Genomic DNA, 18791 nt, shown 5'->3' with positions numbered 1-18791 from the left:
TAGAAGGAAGCACATTTCATCGAACACATATTGTTGTGTCGGTTCATTCCATTGCATAAATGTATCTAATACATCTTGTACATTATATCTTCCAACTTTCGAAACCCATCTAAGAGCAGTGGAATCTAATATTCCTTTTTCTTCAGTACTGGGAAGCTGACTACGTCTTTGCACAGAGTCAGAGGTAGGAGTCTTAATCAGAGTTTTATAAAAGGGAGATAGAATATTAGAGACAGAATCAGTGATTCTCCGACGAACAGAAAGTGGAGTCATAATATTAGCAGAAGCAGTAAATAGAGTAGCAGTTGGAACAGATAGATTAGGAACAGTAGGAGTAGCGGGCAAAACAGCTTGTGAACTAGCAGGTGTGAGCGATACAGGTATAGGTAAAGAAGCCGGCAACCCTGAAAGAGGGGGTGCCGAAGGAACATTAATATTGACCACAGGAGGTACAGGAACTTGATTCAGAGGAGCGGGAACACCAGGTTGTCCAGCAACCGGTAATTGAACATTCGGTATAGGTGGAGCCGTAGCATACTGTGCATACGGTGGGGGTGATCGTAACAAGTAAGACAACAGGGGATCCTTTTCAGGGTCCTCTACTATCTTAGCTGTACTCGATGGCAAAGCAGGATAGCACTTGTCTATCGCTAAATTACGCTCTCTATTGGCCACCTCCATTGCCTTCTCAGACTCGTTGAGTTGCAGCTGCTTAGCAGACTGTTCTAAAGTCAACTCTTGTTCTTTCTGTTCTTTTTTCAACTTTTTAATTTCTCTCTGTTTGGATTCTTTTCGCCAATAACGGAAAGAATCAAACATTGCCGGCCGGGCTTTCTTCTTGAATAATTTCGTTTCTAAATTATCAAGAACTTGAGGTTCGAAACTACCATGCAGTGGCCAACTAAGGACACCATCTTTCTCTGTGTAGTGGATCCATACCTCGTTATAAGAGATAGGGCCCACACCAAATTTGCAATATAGATCATAAAGGGGAGTTCCAATCGGAGGAACCGAACACGAGTCCTCCAACTGGGAATCACTGTTGCAACTAAAACAAGACAACATACAATTTTTCCGACTTACCATTTTATAAACCGGAACACAAAACAGACAAAACACAAACCAAAAGAAAGGTGCGCACTCGAACCAAGAACTTAGGCCTACCAGAACAGACAAACGTATCGATACCCGAACTGAACTGAATGATTATCGTAACCAGAATAACCAGCGATAATCTTATGAAACCGAACCAAAACTAAGAACTAAAAGGATTATCGAAACAGAAACAACCCTCACGAAGTAATCAACTATCAACCACTCAATACTTAACTGAGGCACTGAAGACGTCACCAAGGAGAAACCCGTCACGTCTCGCCGTACTAAGGACTGCACCTCGGGTCCAAGACAGGGCGACGGTCAAGGCAACGAACCACTGCAGCCGTCTGAACGGGAACCCTCGTGGAAGAGAACGTCGGGCCACTTTTGCGATATGCCGGGATCGATGAAGTGGGGCGCCTCCCTCTGAAATCTTCACACGAAGCTTCTCGAACTCTTCAGGCTTTTGGACCGGTACCGAATGACGTCGCCCCACATTGGGCGCCAATTGGAGTTCTGGACTTTTTGGTTCCGTCCAGAGGTGTCAGGGATAACACCCGAAGACCCCGGAGTTCAACCTGCCTCGGTGCACAAACAAACAGAAACACGGGCTTCTCGATGGTGGCGTCAAAGACCAAAGGTTTATTACTGCAGGGACACAGAAGTCACAGAAACTACACATGGGCAGTATCTAGGAGCCTGTTCAATTTGTACAAAGAGGGTTGTTCCTTATATACTGAATATTGGGCTTCAGGCAAATTCTTTACATGTTAGCACATTCCAAAACCTTTGTATCTTAAACAATAAATATTTGGCGTTGCACAGGAATCGTCAACAATATCTGATGTCAAAACATTACGAACGAGGGGTTCCCACTATTCCATCATAATCCCATGTCAACTTTTCATTCAAGACCCGGACCGCCTCATCGTAAATTTCGTTACCTCCCCCTAATAAAGGCCCAGAAGGAAAGGAGCAGAGCCAGGTGCAGAAGATAGAACAGTAGGATAAGAGATGTTTGTGGGTCGTAAATGGGCACGGTTACCAGCTTCGGCCGCCTAATCATGATCAGGCCAACGAACACGGGAACCAGTATAGCAGGACTGGCCTCAGGCTGGGGAGGCAGCTCTTGCCGAGTCATGCTGCCACAGCGTTGCTGGCCTAACCCGGAACAGTGCACGTGTCACTAGCAAGGTGAATTGCCGGCTAAAGCCTTCGTGTCCTTAAATGAAAAGAGGTTATTGCGTGTTCATTGACTATGTGAGGGCAAAGAACACAAAATGGCTTCCGTGTTCTAAGATGGATGCCATGGGTAGAACAGAAATGTGTTTGTAACAGGAGTGCTCTTGCTCGTAGCATAGCGAAAACACCAGGATATACTAAATGGATCATTTGCGGTTCACTGATACCAAAATTATGTATTTGCGACAATGTTACAAACACGGGTTCAAATCGTCACTGAACCTCATCACAAAGCTCCGTACCGCGAAAAGTCCGCGAACCGGAGCGCTGCCCGGTCCGCTGTTACAGATATATATCTTTTTTCGAACGTTAATTTCTCAAAATCCACTGAAGCACATATATTTAGACCTAGCAAAGGCACATCGGGCTACCAATCCCTACAATTTTGCCAAGTTTTGTGGAAATCCATTCAGCCGTTCGGGCTAAAAGTGAGGCCAACCGCCCTATGGAAAACTCAATGTTAAAAACACGTTTTGGGACCCCCCTTTTTTCTCGGCCCCCCCTTGACGAACCCCCCCCAAATTTTCAGGGGCTGCTCAGAAACAAAATGTTCCATTTTCCTAAAAATGTCAGCCAATTCCGTCCACAAACGCCAAAGTTATTAGACATAGAATTTTCAAAAATCCCATAGAGAAAAAATCCTAACTATATATACCTACTGGCGACCGCCAGTAGGTAATATATATATATATATATATATATATTGCCGGGTTGTAAGTTATAGTTGGCTCAGGTAACTATAACTGCTGAATTTCTATGCTTTGTACAAGTGCAATATGAACCTATCTCTTCAGTGAATTTGTACAGTTTTTAAATTCTATTTCCTAACTAAACCATTCCTGTAATCTTTGGTTTTTTCAGTCGATTTCTACATGTTTTAATCCTATTTTCTAACTATAACATCCCTGTAACTTTTGGTTTTCTAAGCTTTTTTCAAAAAAATGGTTCTGTGAGTGGGAGCATGAGTGCCTGAGTGGATTTGTCAGTTAAGATGGACGTGTCTGGTTGTGTCTGTGAGTAGCTGCATGAGAGAATGAGAGTATGAGTGGGCCTATGAGTGTGCATGTGAGTGTCTGAGAAGGTCCGTGAGTGAATGTATTAGTGACTGTAGGAGTTGGTATGATGTAATGTAATTCTCCCTCCTGAGTATGTATCCAGAAATTTGTGTGAAAACATGAATCTTTTTATAGAAAGGTCGAGGAGAGTACAAAGAGTTAAATCTCCACCAAATAAGTGTCTTTTTCATAACAATATGAAGAAACCGCATCTTTGATTCTTGGAGAGAGTTACTCATATAGCTTTGCATCACAACACATCACCAATGTATTTGGGAAAAACACTGGGAGACCTTTTAGTAAGCTACCCATCTTCCTGGTAAAAGGAGTGAAGCCCTATTTTTATAAAACTAAGATGGATGGGCCAGGGCTAAATGGGAGCAGCATCCAAGTGATTTGCACATTTGCATATTCCTACTAATTTAATGGGAGAATGATAGATTGTGCTCTGTGTATGGGAAGTCAAGAAATAACTCAATCGTCATAATCACTACACACTATGCTTCAATAGATTTACAATGAAATTACCTCCATGAAGGATTTCTGATTGTTTTTGAATTTGGAGTTCCCAAGAAAACACATTTGCTTTGCTTTTGGCAAGCCCATGAGTTTCAATCATGTGTCCTTTATAGAAGTAGAGCTTCAACTAGGTCAGATGCATGTTTACATTTCTAAGTGCTTCATATTGGGGTATATTTTCTGTGAAATGTACATGAGGGCCAGAACAGAAGCTTACATGCCTCTGTATCTAACTCGAGACTACCCTTTTGCATAAACTGTCTACCCATCTCAAGAACTTTCTACTACTTAGTTAGTAAGTGGTACCTCGTTAAGTAAATGTTCAGTGAGAATTATATGCTGTAGCTGCATAATGGGCCATGAGGAGATGTGTTCAGGAATGTTGTGTGCATTTGGCAATGAGATTCTCCCTCATGTGTTTTTCTGCTGAACTCTGTGACAATAAGATTTCTAATACAGAGAGAACACCAAGAGTACACAGAGGTAGATCTCCACTAAATAAGGAAACTTTCTCTTAAGTATATGAAGAAAGTGGTTCTTTGTTTGATGGAGATGTTCTCTTATTCATCGGCATCAGGAATGCATCATGAAAACTGGTAAAAAAAAGTGTTGTGAGGTCTTTTGGTAAGCTGCTTATTGCCTTGGTATAAGGTGGGAAAACAATTGCATGTATGCTTTTTTAGTGTGGTTATGAATGTATATAGTAATATATTGCTTATATTAATAATATTTATTTCCATAAAATGTAAGAGTCGCCCACCCATTGCAACCTGTCGTAGTGGGGTTGCAATATCCAGCATGGTTTTGACAGAACTGAAAAAGATATAAACACACTTTAAAGGTTTTGTTTAATATAAGTGGTTTAGTAATCAAGTGTTAAAACTAGTATAATTATACACTGAAAATATGTTAAATAATGTTTATTACTTTTTAAGGAGTCGTGACGCCATTGCGCATTTGTGTTAGGATGTATTTCCAGAGCTGAGGCAGGGACACGACTCCAGAATATTCCAAAGAGTAGTAAAGATGTACTCACACACTTTAAAGGTTTTTTCATAGCAAGAGGTTTTCTAAAAAAGATCAAGAGTTGTGTCTTTATTGACCAAAACCATTTTAATGGTGGTTTAAACTCATTTGGCTGAGTTGCAACATCACTGTGATGTGAACACAAAGGCGTCTTGACTCCCATGTGAAATATGAACCAATGGATCTGATTGGCTTGACACCTTTCGTTCATTAATTGAGGAAGATCCTCCCCCTTCTCCTCCATCGTTTTGATGTGTCTCCTGGGTTTCACCCCTAATGTATTGTCTCTGACAATTCTATTTTTTTGGGAGTTTGAGTAAATTCTTTGGGCACATAAAGGTGGCATCTGGTGGGGCACAGGGTCCAGAGACCCAGAATGATAATATCTTGGACTGTGAAGAACCACCAAAGGCAAAGAAAGAAAGTATTGCATTGGCCTTGTTCATAATACCGGAGGGGAGAAGAAGGTCAATGCACGGAAAGTAACCTTTCTTTTCTTGTACATCAGTCAACTCTCTAGTAAGCTTCAGTTTTGGACAGGTTTCCTGTTTCTCATAAATAGGATATTGACCTAAATTAGGAGCGTATAGACTTCTAAATCAATTGTACTCTTACAGAGCTTGCATCAGCACTAACTTTCTTCTCATAAAATTAATCTAAAAACCAACCGGTCTTTAAATACTATACTTCCAATATTAATAAAAGGTACATCCACACTTAAACCTTGAAATTATAGATAGTTAAAGCATATGCTAGAGACACTGGAAATTGTTGCAGTCACTCATATAAGTCCTATACAAGCAAAAAATGTTCAATTCAATGGCCAATATGCTTCATGCCATCAATCAGATCAAATGTTATGGCTAAGTATAAGAATAACTGAGCCTTGCCGTAAATTAGCACTCGGTCAAACACCTGTCTTGCATTTTTCATTTAATTTATTTTTCCATGAATAATTCTCCTTGGCGCAGGAAGTAATTAACATTAGCTCCTCAGCACATACATTTTCAATCTCCCATATTTATTGTGGGTCTAGCATTCAGCTCCCGGACCATGCTGATCTCAGCCTTTCTTAACTTCAATTTTATGGAGCTGCCTCATGCTACTGTATAGCACTATATTTTAAGCCATGTCCCAGAGGCCTACGGCTCAGGGTTTGATTTTTACTGGTCCACCTAATTTGTGACCTAAAGGATTCCTTTTCAGTTTTAATTTTCAATATTATTATCCAACTATAGATACCCTCTAGTTTCAAATTATCAAATTCCTCTAGCATCTATACACCCCAACCAGCTACTTCCTATTCTTTTCATTGGGATGTAAACACAACACTGCCAAACCCCCCAGCAGTCTGACTGTGTGGGCACTACTCAGTGTTCTACTGCATATTTATCTTCCTGCTGTGTCTGGACACTGCCTATTACCCAGCAAGCCGTCTCTGATTGGGAGTCCGCCATATTTTGATTTTCATCCAAATTATTTTATTGGTATGGCAGGACCACTTTGATCCCACTTGCATTTTGGCACCACATAACTTTCTATTCCAGATGACTAAATTCATTTACTTCTTGCAGGCAACAGCGCACATGAAAACCCTGTAGCCCTGCAGATGCTCTTCCAATAAGAGTCCCTTCATTCATGGGTGAACAATTTTACATCCTTCCTCTACCATAACTAATTTGTTTAGTTACTCTCGTTCTGAATGTGCCATCTTGTTTTTCAACTGGATCTAGCACAAGTTACTGGCTACCATACCCATGCTGTAAATCCGGTATTGGCCTTTCACATATTAGCAAGAATCTTTTATTTTAAAACTCCATTCCAATTCCATTCTGTTCCTTACTCATTTGTTTCCATTCTCCTCAGTTACTTTTCAGGGTGTTGTACAAAATTATGAGGTACAAAATAATTGGTAGCCTTAGTATTCACATACGCCAGTCTGTATTCCTCCCCTAGGGGTTTGAGCCAGACCTGCAGGCTCCCTTACTCCTTTCTTTTATGCCACCAGAGTTTAATCACACATCCTCCTCCTTTACATTTTGGGTCCGATTCCGATTCGGGAAAAACCGCTCCGAATAGCCGTTCGGAGCATTTTTCCCGTACGAATCGTACCCTGCAACGTCCCCCGTACGTACGACGAAGTTCAATTCGTATCAGGAGCCGTACTCCGTATGAGTCGTACTGACACTGTATGACTCTAATCTCCATACGATTCTCCCACGGAACCCGCTGTACGCGACATCTGTACGGTTCGCGGCTGTTTTTTACGACCCAGCAAGTACGATACGTGTCAGGGACGCACTGTACGACCCTTTTTATAAGGGAGCTGAAAACAGACGTAAAAGCAGAGTTTGTGCCGAAACAGGTACGGAACGACCCCCCGGGTACGGTGCGTACTCCCCATGATCGCAGTGGTATGGTGCGTACGCCTGCGATCGTGGGGTGTACGCACCGTACCCCATGTACGATGGCGGTACGCACCGTACCCCATGTACGATGGGTGTACGCACCGTACCCCATGTACGCTGGGTGTACGCACCGTACCCCATGTACGATGGTTACGATGGTTACACCCATCGTACATGGGGTACGGTGCATGAACCCATCGTACATGGGGTACGGTGCGTACACCCCATGATCGCAGGGGTACACACTGTACCCCTGCGATCATGAGTAAACATAAAGATCTGTGGGGCTCTAGACACTGGCCCAGTGATATGGGTCCGTTGCCTACCCCGTGCCTGTTGCCCGTAACCTCGGTGTCCTGATTGACGATAAACTTTCGATGAGGCAGCAGGCAACGAAGGTCGCTGCAATCTGTTTCAATACTCTACGCTGGTTGCAGAAGATCATCTGGATGTTGCCTGAGTCCACTCGAAGAACTGTCGTACAGGCCCTTGTGATGTCTCGTATCGACTATGGCAATGTGCTCTATTTAGGAGCAGATAAAGCCACAATCAATAAACTCCAGGTTGTACAGAACTCAGCTGCGCGCTTGTTGCGCAATGTTCCACGGAGAACGTCCGCAATGCAAGCTCTGCGTGACCTTCATTGGTTAAAAATTTCTGATCGTGTGGTCTTTAAAACTTTGTGCTTCCTATTTAAGATTCGTCAGGGTTCTGCTCCCATCTACCTGCTCAATCTTGCCAAGCCATATCAGCCTGGCCGCTCTCTTAGGTCATCCAACAACAGCAATCTTGTGATTCCTAGGATCCGACTGACAAAAATGGGAGGCCGTTCATTCGCATATCTAGGACCCAAGATGTGGAATGCTCTCCCGTTTGCTTTCCGTAAAAAATTGAAGACTTTTCTGTCTTAAGTTCTTCAGTTCTGTTTTTTTTTTTTTTTTCTCTCAGCTACTGCTTGTTTTTCTTCTCTAGTCTGTCCCTGGCGCCGGGAAACCCATTGCAGGTAGCTGTGCGCAATACTAGTTCAATAAAAAAAAAAACATTAAAAAAAAATGAGGGGTACGGACCGTACGGTGTGTATGTGTTTGTGTGCTTTTCCATACGACTCGCCCTTACCTGACGTGGACCGTACGAATCGCGTCCTCATACCCCGGTCCGGATCGAACTCGTCGGGTCGTACGGCATGTGTACGAGTCGTACGGCATGTTGTCGTACGGTTCACGGTTTCAGCCTTGCAATACGTACTGATCGCGACGATTCGGACGGATTCACGGAATACGGATCGTACTATGCGACTCGGACGGACGGGTACGATTTGTACGGAGAGGGCACCGAATACAAACCGTACTGCCTTTTTATTTCCCGAATCGGAATCAACACCTATAAGTCTTGATCAGTATTTATACATATTTCATTAGTTCCCCATGTTTATTCATGTCCTGATGAGACACTGATATCTGCAAACGGTTTAAATGCTGTCAACACCAAGAAAGAAAGACCCTACTTTTGTATGAATGCCCATCCAGATACCACCCCCTGTGTTTGAAAAAGTTGTGGAATAATTTGGCTGTCTTGCATAGTAACCAATGGATCACTGACACAATATCGACCGAAAAAATATCAACCTACAAAAAAATCGACGTGGGAATATCGTAGACAGGAATATCGACAACCTATCTACAACATGGTAAGTACAAAAATATCGAAACTAAAATATAGATGTCAAAAATATCATAATAAAAAATATCGTTTTTTTCAATAAAAAAAAGTGTCAAATAAAGTAAATAATAGTTATAAACCAAAGAAAGATAGTTAAAAATATTTAACAATGTTTAAAATTAATACAATAATATAACATTAATTGAACATATACATAAAATTTATAATATAACTTACTTAATAATACGTTGTAATAAGTATTTTAATAACTTATAAATTATTAAAAAGTATTATACATTACAAATACATCAACACACATAAAACAATAACATAAATAAAAAGTAAATAATTATATTTAATAAATAAAATAAAAACATACTTTCAATATTTTTAAAATTAATAATATACTACATTATCAAAAATAATAATAAAAATATTAAATAGCTAAATAAATAAAACTACTATTCAAAGTCCCAAAAAAACTACAGTAATGATAACATTGGATAGTGTAACACATAAAATTACTATTCCAACTTCAGAAAATGCAACAGTAGGAAAAGCGTTGGATAGCGTAGGGGTAAAAATTACTATTCCAACTCCAGAGGGGACAACAGTAGGGAAAGCATTGGATAGCGTAGGCGTTAAAATTACTATTCCAACTCCAGAGGGTGTAACAGTAGGGAAAACGTTGGATAGTGTAGGGGTAAAAATAAATATTCCAATTCCAGAGGGTGCTACAGTAGGGAAAGCGTTGGATAGCGTAGGGGTAAAAACTTAATATTCCAACTCCAGAGAGGGCAACAGTAGGGAAAGCGTTGGATAGCGTAGGGGGGGGAATTACTATTCCAACTCCAGAGGGTGCAACAGTAGGGAAAATGTTGGATTGTGTGGGTGTAAAAATTACTATTCCAGCTCCAGAGGGTGCTACAGTAGGGAAAGCGTTGGATAGCGTAGGGTTTAGAATTCCTATTCCAACTCCAGCGAGGGCAACAGTAGGGAAAGTGTTGGAAAGCATAGCGGTAAAAATTACTGTTCCAACTCCAGAGGGGGCAACAGTAGGGAAAGCATTGGATAGCATAGGGGTACAAATTACTATTCCAACTCCAGAGAAGACAACGGTAGGGAAAGCATTGGATAGCGTAGGGGTAAAAATTACTATTCCAACTCCAGAGGGTGCTACAGTAGGGAAAGCGTTGGATAGCGTAGTGGTAAAAATTACTATTCCAACTCCAGAGGGTGCTACAGTAGGGAAAGCGTTGGATAGCTTAGGGGTTGAAATTAATATTCCAATTCCAGAGAGGGCAACAGTAGGGAAAACATTGGATAGCATACGGGTACAAATTACTATTCCAGCTACAGAGGGTGCAACAGTAGGGAAAATGGTGAATAGTGTGGGGGTAAAAATTACTATTTCAGCTCCAGAGGCTGCTACAGTAGGTAAAACGTTGAATAGCGTGGTGGTAAAAATTACTATTCCAACTCCAGAGGGTGCTAAAGTAGGGAAAGCGTTGGATAGCGTAGGGGTACAAATTAATATTCCAATTCCAGAGAGGGCAACAGTAGGGAAAACATTGGATAGCGTAGGGGTAAAAATTACTATTCCAGCTACAGAGGGTGCTACAGTAGGGAAAACGTTGTATAGCGTAGTGGTAAAAATTACCATTCCAACTCCAGAGGGTGCTACAGTACAAAAAGCGTTGGATAGCTTAGGGGTAAAAATTAATATTCCAGTTCCAGAGAGGGCAACAGTAGTGAAAACATTGGATAGTGTAGGGGTAAAAATAAATATTCCAACTCCAGAGGGTGCTACAGTAGGGAAAGCGTTGGATAGCGTAGGGGTAAAAATTAATATTCCAACTCCATAGAGGGCAACAGTAGGGAAAGCATTGGATAGCGTAGGGGGAAAATTACTATTCCAACTCAAGAGGGTGTAATAGTAGCGAAAATGTTGGATAGTGTGTGGGTAAAAATGACTATTCCAGCTCCAGAGGGCGCTACTGTAGGGAAAGTGTTGGAAGCGTAGGGGTAAAAATAACTGTTCCAGCTCCAGAGGGGGCAACAGTAGGGAAAGTGTTGGATAGCGTAGGTGTAAAAATAACTATTCCAACTCCAGAGAGGACAACGGTAGGGAAAGCATTGGATAGCGTAGGGGTAAAAATTACTATTCCAACTCCAGAGGGTGCTACAGTAGGGAAAGTGTTGGATAGCGTAGGGGTAAAAATTACTATTTCAACTCCAGATGGTGCAACAGTGAGGAAAGCATTGGATAGCGTAAGGGTAAAAATTACTATTCCAACTCCAGTGGGTGCAACAGTAGGGAAAGCGTTGGATAGCGTAGTGGTAAAAATTACTATTCCAACTCCAGAGGGTGCTACAGTAGGGAAAGCGTTGGATAGCGTAGGGGTAAAGAATACTATTCCAACTCCAGAGGGTGCAACAGTAGGGAAAGCGTTGGATAGCGTAGTGGTAAAAATTACTATTCCAACTCCAGAGGGTGCTACAGTAAGGAAAGCGTTGGATAGCTTAGGGTTAAAAGTTAATATTCCAATTCCAGAGAGGGCAACAGTAGGGAAAACATTGGATAGCGAAGGGGTAAAAATTACTATTCCAGCTACAGAGGGTGCAACAGTAGGGAAAATGGTGAATAGTGTGGGGGTAAAAATTACTATTCCAGCTCCAGAGGGTGCTACAGTAGGGAAAACGTTGGATAGCGTGGTGGTAAAAAGTACTATTCCAACTACAGAGGGTGCTAAAGTAGGAAAGCGTTGGATAGCTTGGGGTAAAAATTAATATTCCAATTCCAGAGAGGGCAACAGTAGGGAAAACATTGGATAGTGTAGGGGTAAAAATAAATATGTCAACTCCAGAGGGTGCTCTAGTAGGGAAAGTGTAGGATAGCGTAGGGTTAAAAATTCATATTCCAACTCCAGACAGGGCAACAGTAGGGAAAGCGTTGGATAGCATAGGGGGGAAAATTACTATTCCAACTCCAGAGGGTGTAAAAGTAGGGAAAATGTTGGATAGTGTTGGGTTAAAAATTACTATTCCAGCTCCAGAGGGTGCTACAGTAGGGAAAGCGTTGGATAGCGTAGGGGTTAGAATTACTATTCCAACTCCAGAGAGGGCAACAGTAGGGAAAGCGTTGGATAGCATAGGGGTAAAAATTACTGTTCCAACTCCAGAGGGGGCAACAGTATGGAAAGCGTTGGATAGCGTAAGGGTACAAATTACTATTCCAACTCCAGAGAGGACAACGGTAGGGAAAGCATTGGATAGCGAAGGGGTTAAAATTACTATTCCAACTCCAGAGGATGCTACAGTAGGGAAAGTGTTGGATAGCGTAGGGGTAAAAATTACTATTCCATCTCCAGAGGGTGCTGCAGTAGGGAAAGATTTGGCTAGCGTAGGGTTAAAAATTACTATTCCAACTGTAGAGGATGCTATAGTAGGGAAAGCGTTGGATAGCGTAGGGGTAAAAATTACTATTCCAACTCCAGAGGGTGCTACAGTAGGGAAAGTGTTGGATAGCGTAGGGGTAAAAATTACTATTCCAACTCCAGAGGGTGCTACAGTAGGGAAAGCGTTGGATAGCGTAGGGGTAAAAACGTACTATTCCAACTCCAGAGGGTGCAACAGTAGGGAAAGCATTGGATAGCGTAAGGGCAAAAATTACTATTCCAACTCCAGTGGGTGCAACAGTAGGGAAAGCGTTGGATAGCGTAGTGGTAAAAATTACTATTCCAACTCCAGAGGGTGCTACAGTAGGGAAAGCGTTGGATAGAATAGGGGTAAAAAATACTATTCCAACTCCAGAGGGTGCAACAGTAGGGAAAGCGTTGGATAGCATAGTGGTAAAAATTACTATTCCAACTCCAGAGGGTGCTACAGTAGGGAAAGCGTTGGATAGCTTAGGGGTAAAAATTAGTATTCCAATTCCAGAGAGGGCAAAAGTAGGGAAAACATTGGATAGCGTAGGGGTAAAAATTACTATTCCAGCTACAGAGGGTGCAACAGTAGGGAAAATGTTGAACAGCGTGGGGGTAAAAATTACTATTCCATCTCCAGAGGGTGCTACAGTAGGGAAAACGTTGGATAGCGTAGTGGTAAAAATTGCCATTCCAACTCCAGAGGGTGCTACAGTAGGGAAAGCGTTGGATAGCTTAGGGGTAAAAAGTTAATATTACAATTCCAGAGAGGGCAACAGTAGGGAAAACATTGGATAGTTTAGGGGTAAAAATAAATATTCCAACTCCAGAGGGTGCTACAGTATGGAAAACTTGGATAGCGTAGGGGTAAAATTAATATTCCAACTCCAGAGAGGGCAACAGTAGGGAAAGCCTTGGATAGCGTAGGGGTAAAAATTACTATTCCAACTGCAGAGGATGCTACAGTAGGGAAAGCGTTGGATAGCGTAGGGGTAAAAATTACTATTCCAACTCCAGAGGGTGCTACAGTAGGAAAAGTGTTGGATAGCGTAGGGGTAAAAATTACTATTCCAACTCCAGAGGGTGCTACAGTAGGGAAAGCGTTGGATAGCGTAGGGGTAAAAATTACTATTCCAACTCTAGAGGGTGCTACAGTAGGCAAAGCGTTGGATAGCGTAGGGGTAAAAATTACTATTCCAACTCCAGAGGGTGCTACAGTAGGGAAAGCGTTGGATAGCGTAGGGGGAAAAATTACTATTCCAACTCCAAAGGGTGCAACAGTAGGGAAAGCATTGGATAGCGTAAGGGTAAAAACTACTATTCCAACTCCAGTGGCTGCAACAGTAGGGAAAGCGTTGGATAGCGTAGTGGTAAAAATTACTATTCCAACTCCAGAGGGTGCTACAGTAGGGAAAGCGTTGGATACCGTAGGGGTAAAAAATACTATTCCAACTCCAGAGGGTGCAACAGTAGGGAAAGCGTTGGATAGCGTAGTGGTAAAAATTACTATTCCAACTCCAGAGGGTGCTACAGTAGGGAAAGCGTTGGATAGCATAGGGGTAAAAAACTACTATTCCAACTCCAGAGGGTGCAACAGTAGGGAAAGCGTTGGATAGCGTAGTGGTAAAAATTACTATTCCAACTCCAGAGGGTGCTACAGTAGGGAAAGCGTTGGATAGCTTAGTGGTAAAAATTAGTATTCCAATTCCAGAGAGGGCAACAGTAGGGAAAACATTGGATAGCGTAGGGGTAAAAATTACTATTCCAGCTACAGAGGGTGCAACAGTAGGGATAATGTTGAACAGCGTGGGGTTAAAAATTACTATTCCAGCTCCAGAGGGTGCTACAGTAGGGAAAACGTTGGATAGCGTATTGGTAAAAATTGCCATTCCAACTCCAGAGAGTGCTACAGTAGGGAAAGCGTTGGATAGCTTAGGGGTAAAAAGTTAATATTCCAATTCCAGAGAGGGCAACAGTAGGGAAAACATTGGATAGTTTAGGGGTAAAAATAAATATTCCAACTCCAGAGGGTGCTACAGTAGGGAAAGCGTTGGATAGCATAGGGGTAAAAATTAATATTCCAACTCCAGAGAGGGCAACAGTAGGGAAAGCGTTGGATAGCGTAGGGGTAAAAATTACTATTCCAACTGCAGAGGGTGCTACAGTAGGGAAAGCGTTGGATAGCGTAGGGGGAAAAATTACTATTCCAACTCCAGAAGGTGCTACAGTAGGGAAAGCGTTGGATAGCGTAGGGGTAAAAATTAATATTCCAACTCCAGAGAGGGCAACAGTAGGGAAAGCGTTGGATAGCGTAGGGGTAAAAATTACTATTCCAACTGCAGAGGATGCTACAGTAGGGAAAGCGTTGGATAGCGTAGGGGTAAAAATTACTATTCCAGCTCCAGAGGGTGCTACAGTAGGGAAAGTGTTGGATAGCATAGGTGTAAAAATTACTATTCCAACTCCAGAGGGTGCTACAGTAGGGAAAGCGTTGGATAGCGTAGGGGTAAAAATTACTATTCCAAATCTAGAGGGTGCTACAGTAGGGAAAGCATTGGATAGCGTAGGGGTAAAAATTACTATTCCAACTCCAGAGTGTGCTACAGTAGGGAAAGCGTTGAATAGCGTAGGGGTAAAAATTACTATTCCAACTCCAAAGGGTGCAACAGTAGGGAAAGCATTGGATAGCGTAAGGGTAAAAATTACTATTCCAACTCCAGTGGCTGCAACAGTAGGGAAAGCGTTGGATAGCGTAGTGGTAAAAATTACTATTCCAACTCCAGAGGGTGCTACAGTAGGGAAAGCGTTGGATAGCGTAGAGGTAAAAAACTACTATTCCAACTCCAGAGGGTGCAACAGTAGGGAAAGCGTTGGATAGCGTAGTGGTAAAAATTACTATTCCAACTCCAGAGGGTGCTACAGTAGGGAAAGCGTTGGATAGCATAGGGGTAAAAAACTACTATTAAAACTCCAGAGGGTGCAACAGTAGGGAAAGCGTTGGATAGCGTAGTGGTAAAAATTACTATTCCAACTCCAGAGGGTGCTACTGTAGGGAAAGCGTTGGATAGCTTAGGGGTAAAAATTAGTATTCCAATTCCAGAGAGGGCAACAGTAGGGAAAACATTGGATAGCGTAGGGGTAAAAATGACTATTCCAGCAACAGAGGGTGCAACAGTAGGGAAAACGTTGGATAGCGTAGTGGTAAAAATTGCCATTCCAACTCCAGAGGGTGCTACAGTAGGGAAAGCGTTGGATAGCTTAGGGGTAAAAAGTTAATATTCCAATTCCAGAGAGGGCAACAGTAGGGAAAACATTGGATAGTTCATGGGGAAAAAAAAATATTCCAACTCCAGAGGGTGCTACAGTAGGGAAAGCGTTGGATAGCGTAGGGGTAAAAATTAATATTCCAACTCCAGAGAGGGCAACAGTAGGGAAAGCGTTGGATAGCGTAGGGGTAAAAATTACTATTCCAACTGCAGAGGATGCTACAGTAGGGAAAGCGTTGGATAGCGTAGGGGTAAAAATTACTATTCCAACTCCAGAGGGTGCTACAATAGGGAAAGTGTTGGATAGCGTAGGGGTAAAAATTACTATTCCAACTCCAGAGGGTGCTACAGTAGGGAAAGCGTTGGATAGCGTAGGGGTAAAAATTACTATTCCAACTCCAGAGGGTGCTACAGTAGGGAAAGCGTTGGATAGCGTAGGGGTAAAAATTACTATTCCAACTCCAGAGGGTGCTACAGTAGGGAAAGCGTTGGATAGCGTAGGGGTAAAAATTACTATTCCAACTCCAGAGGGTGCTACAGTAGGGAAAGCGTTGGATAGCGTAGGGGTAAAAATTACTATTCCAAATCTAGAGGGTGCTACAGTAGGGAAAGCGTTGGATAGCGTAGGGGTAAAAATTACTATTCCAACTCCAGAGTGTGCTACAGTAGGGAAAGCGTTGAATAGCGTAGGGGTAAAAATTACTATTCCAACTCCAAAGGGTGCAACAGTAGGGAAACCATTGGATAGCGTAAGGGTAAAAATTACTATTCCAACTCCAGTGGCTGCAACAGTAGGGAAAGCGTTGGATAGCGTAGTGGTAAAAATTACTATTCCAACTACAGAGGGTGCTACAGTAGGGAAAGCGTTGGATAGCGTAGAGGTAAAAAACTACTATTCCAACTCCAGAGGGTGCAACAGTAGGGAAAGCGTTGGATAGCCTAGTGGTAAAAATTACTATTCCAACTCCAGAGGGTGCTACAGTAGGGAAAGCGTTGGATAGCATAGTGGTAAAAAACTACTATTCCAACTCCAGAGGGTGCAACAGTAGGGAAAGCGTTGGATAGCGTAGTGGTAAAAATTACTATTCCAACTCCAGAGGGTGCTACTGTAGGGAAAGCGTTGGATAGCTTAGGGGTAAAAATTAGTAGTCCAATTCCAGAGAGGGCAACAGTAGGGAAAACATTGGATAGCGTAGGGGTAAAAATGACTATTCCAGCAACAGAGGGTGCAACAGTAGGGATAATGTTGAACAGCGTGGGGGTAAAAATTACTATTCCAGCTCCAGAGGGTGCTGCAGTAGGGAAAACGTTGGATAGTGTAGTGGTAAAAATTGCCATTCCAACTCCAGAGGGTGCTACAGTAGGGAAAGCGTTGGATAGCTTAGGGGTAAAAAGTTAATATTCCAATTCCAGAGAGGGCAACAGTAGGGAAAACATTGGATAGTTCATGGGGAAAAAAAAATATTCCAACTCCAGAGGGTGCTACAGTAGGGAAAGCGTTGGATAGCGTAGGGGTAAAAATTAATATTCCAACTCCAGAGAGGGCAACAGTAGGGAAAGCGTTGGATAGCGTAGGGGTAAAAATTACTATTCCAACTGCAGAGGATGCTACAGTAGGGAAAGCGTTGGATAGCGTAGGGGTAAAAATTACTATTCCAACTCCAGAGGGTGCTACAATAGGGAAAGTGTTGGATAGCGTAGGGGTAAAAATTACTATTCCAACTCCAGAGGGTGCTACAGTAGGGAAAGCGTTGGATAGCGTGGGGGTAAAAATTACTATTCCAACTCCAGAGGGTGCTACAGTAGGGAAAGCATTGGATAGCGTAGGGGTAAAAATTACTATTCCAACTCCAGAGGGTGCTACAGTAGGGAAAGCGTTGGATAGCGTAGGGGTAAAAATTACTATTCCAAATCTAGAGGGTGCTACAGTAGGGAAAGCGTTGGATAGCGTAGGGGTAAAAATTACTATTCCAACTCCAGAGTGTGCTACAGTAGGGAAAGCGTTGAATAGCGTAGGGGTAAAAATTACTATTCCAACTCCAAAGGGTGCAACAGTAGGGAAAGCATTGGATAGCGTAAGGGTAAAAATTACTATTCCAACTCCAGTGGCTGCAACAGTAGGGAAAGCGTTGGATAGCGTAGTGGTAAAAATTACTATTCCAACTCCAGAGGGTGCTACAGTAGGGAAAGTGTTGGATAGCGTAGAGGTAAAAAACTACTATTCCAACTCCAGAGGGTGCAACAGTAGGGAAAGCGTTGGATAGCGTAGTGGTAAAAATTACTATTCCAACTCCAGAGGGTGCTACAGTAGGGAAAGCGTTGGATAGCATAGGGGTAAAAAACTACTATTCCAACTCCAGAGGGTGCAACAGTAGGGAAAGCGTTGGATAGCGTAGTGGTAAAAATTACTATTCCAACTCCAGAGGGTGCTACTGTAGGGAAAGCGTTGGATAGCTTAGGGGTAAAAATTAGTATTCCAATTCCAGAGAGGGCAACAGTAGGGAAAACATTGGATAGCGTAGGGGTAAAAATGACTATTCCAGCAACAGAGGGTGCAACAGTAGGGATAATGTTGAACAGCATGGGGGTAAAAATTACTATTCCAGCTCCAGAGGGTGCTACAGTAGGGAAAACGTTGGATAGCGTAGTGGTAAAAATTGCCATTCCAACTCCAGAGGGTGCTACAGTAGGGAAAGCGTTGGATAGCTTAGGGGTAAAAAGTTAATATTCCAATTACAGAGAGGGCAACAGTAGGGAAAACATTGGATAGTTCATGGGGAAAAAAAAATATTCCAACTCCAGAGGGTGCTATAGTAGGGAAAGCGTTGGATAGCGTAGGGGTAGAAATTAATATTCCAACTCCAGAGAGGGCAACAGTAGGGAAAGCGTTGGATAGCGTAGAGGTAAAAATTACTATTCCAACTGCAGAGGATGCTACAGTAGGGAAAGCGTTGGATAGTGTAGGGGTAAAAACTACTATTCCAACTCCAGAGGGTGCTACAATGGGGAAAGTGTTGGATAGCGTAGGGGTAAAAATTACTATTCCAACTCCAGAGGGTGCTACAGTAGGGAAAGCGTTGGATAGCGTAGGGGTAA

Source organism: Lissotriton helveticus, chromosome 3_1, assembly GCF_964261635.1.
Source record: "Lissotriton helveticus chromosome 3_1, aLisHel1.1, whole genome shotgun sequence".
NCBI classification, from domain to species: domain Eukaryota; kingdom Metazoa; phylum Chordata; class Amphibia; order Caudata; family Salamandridae; genus Lissotriton; species Lissotriton helveticus.
Note: the sequence above shows the minus strand (reverse complement) of the source record.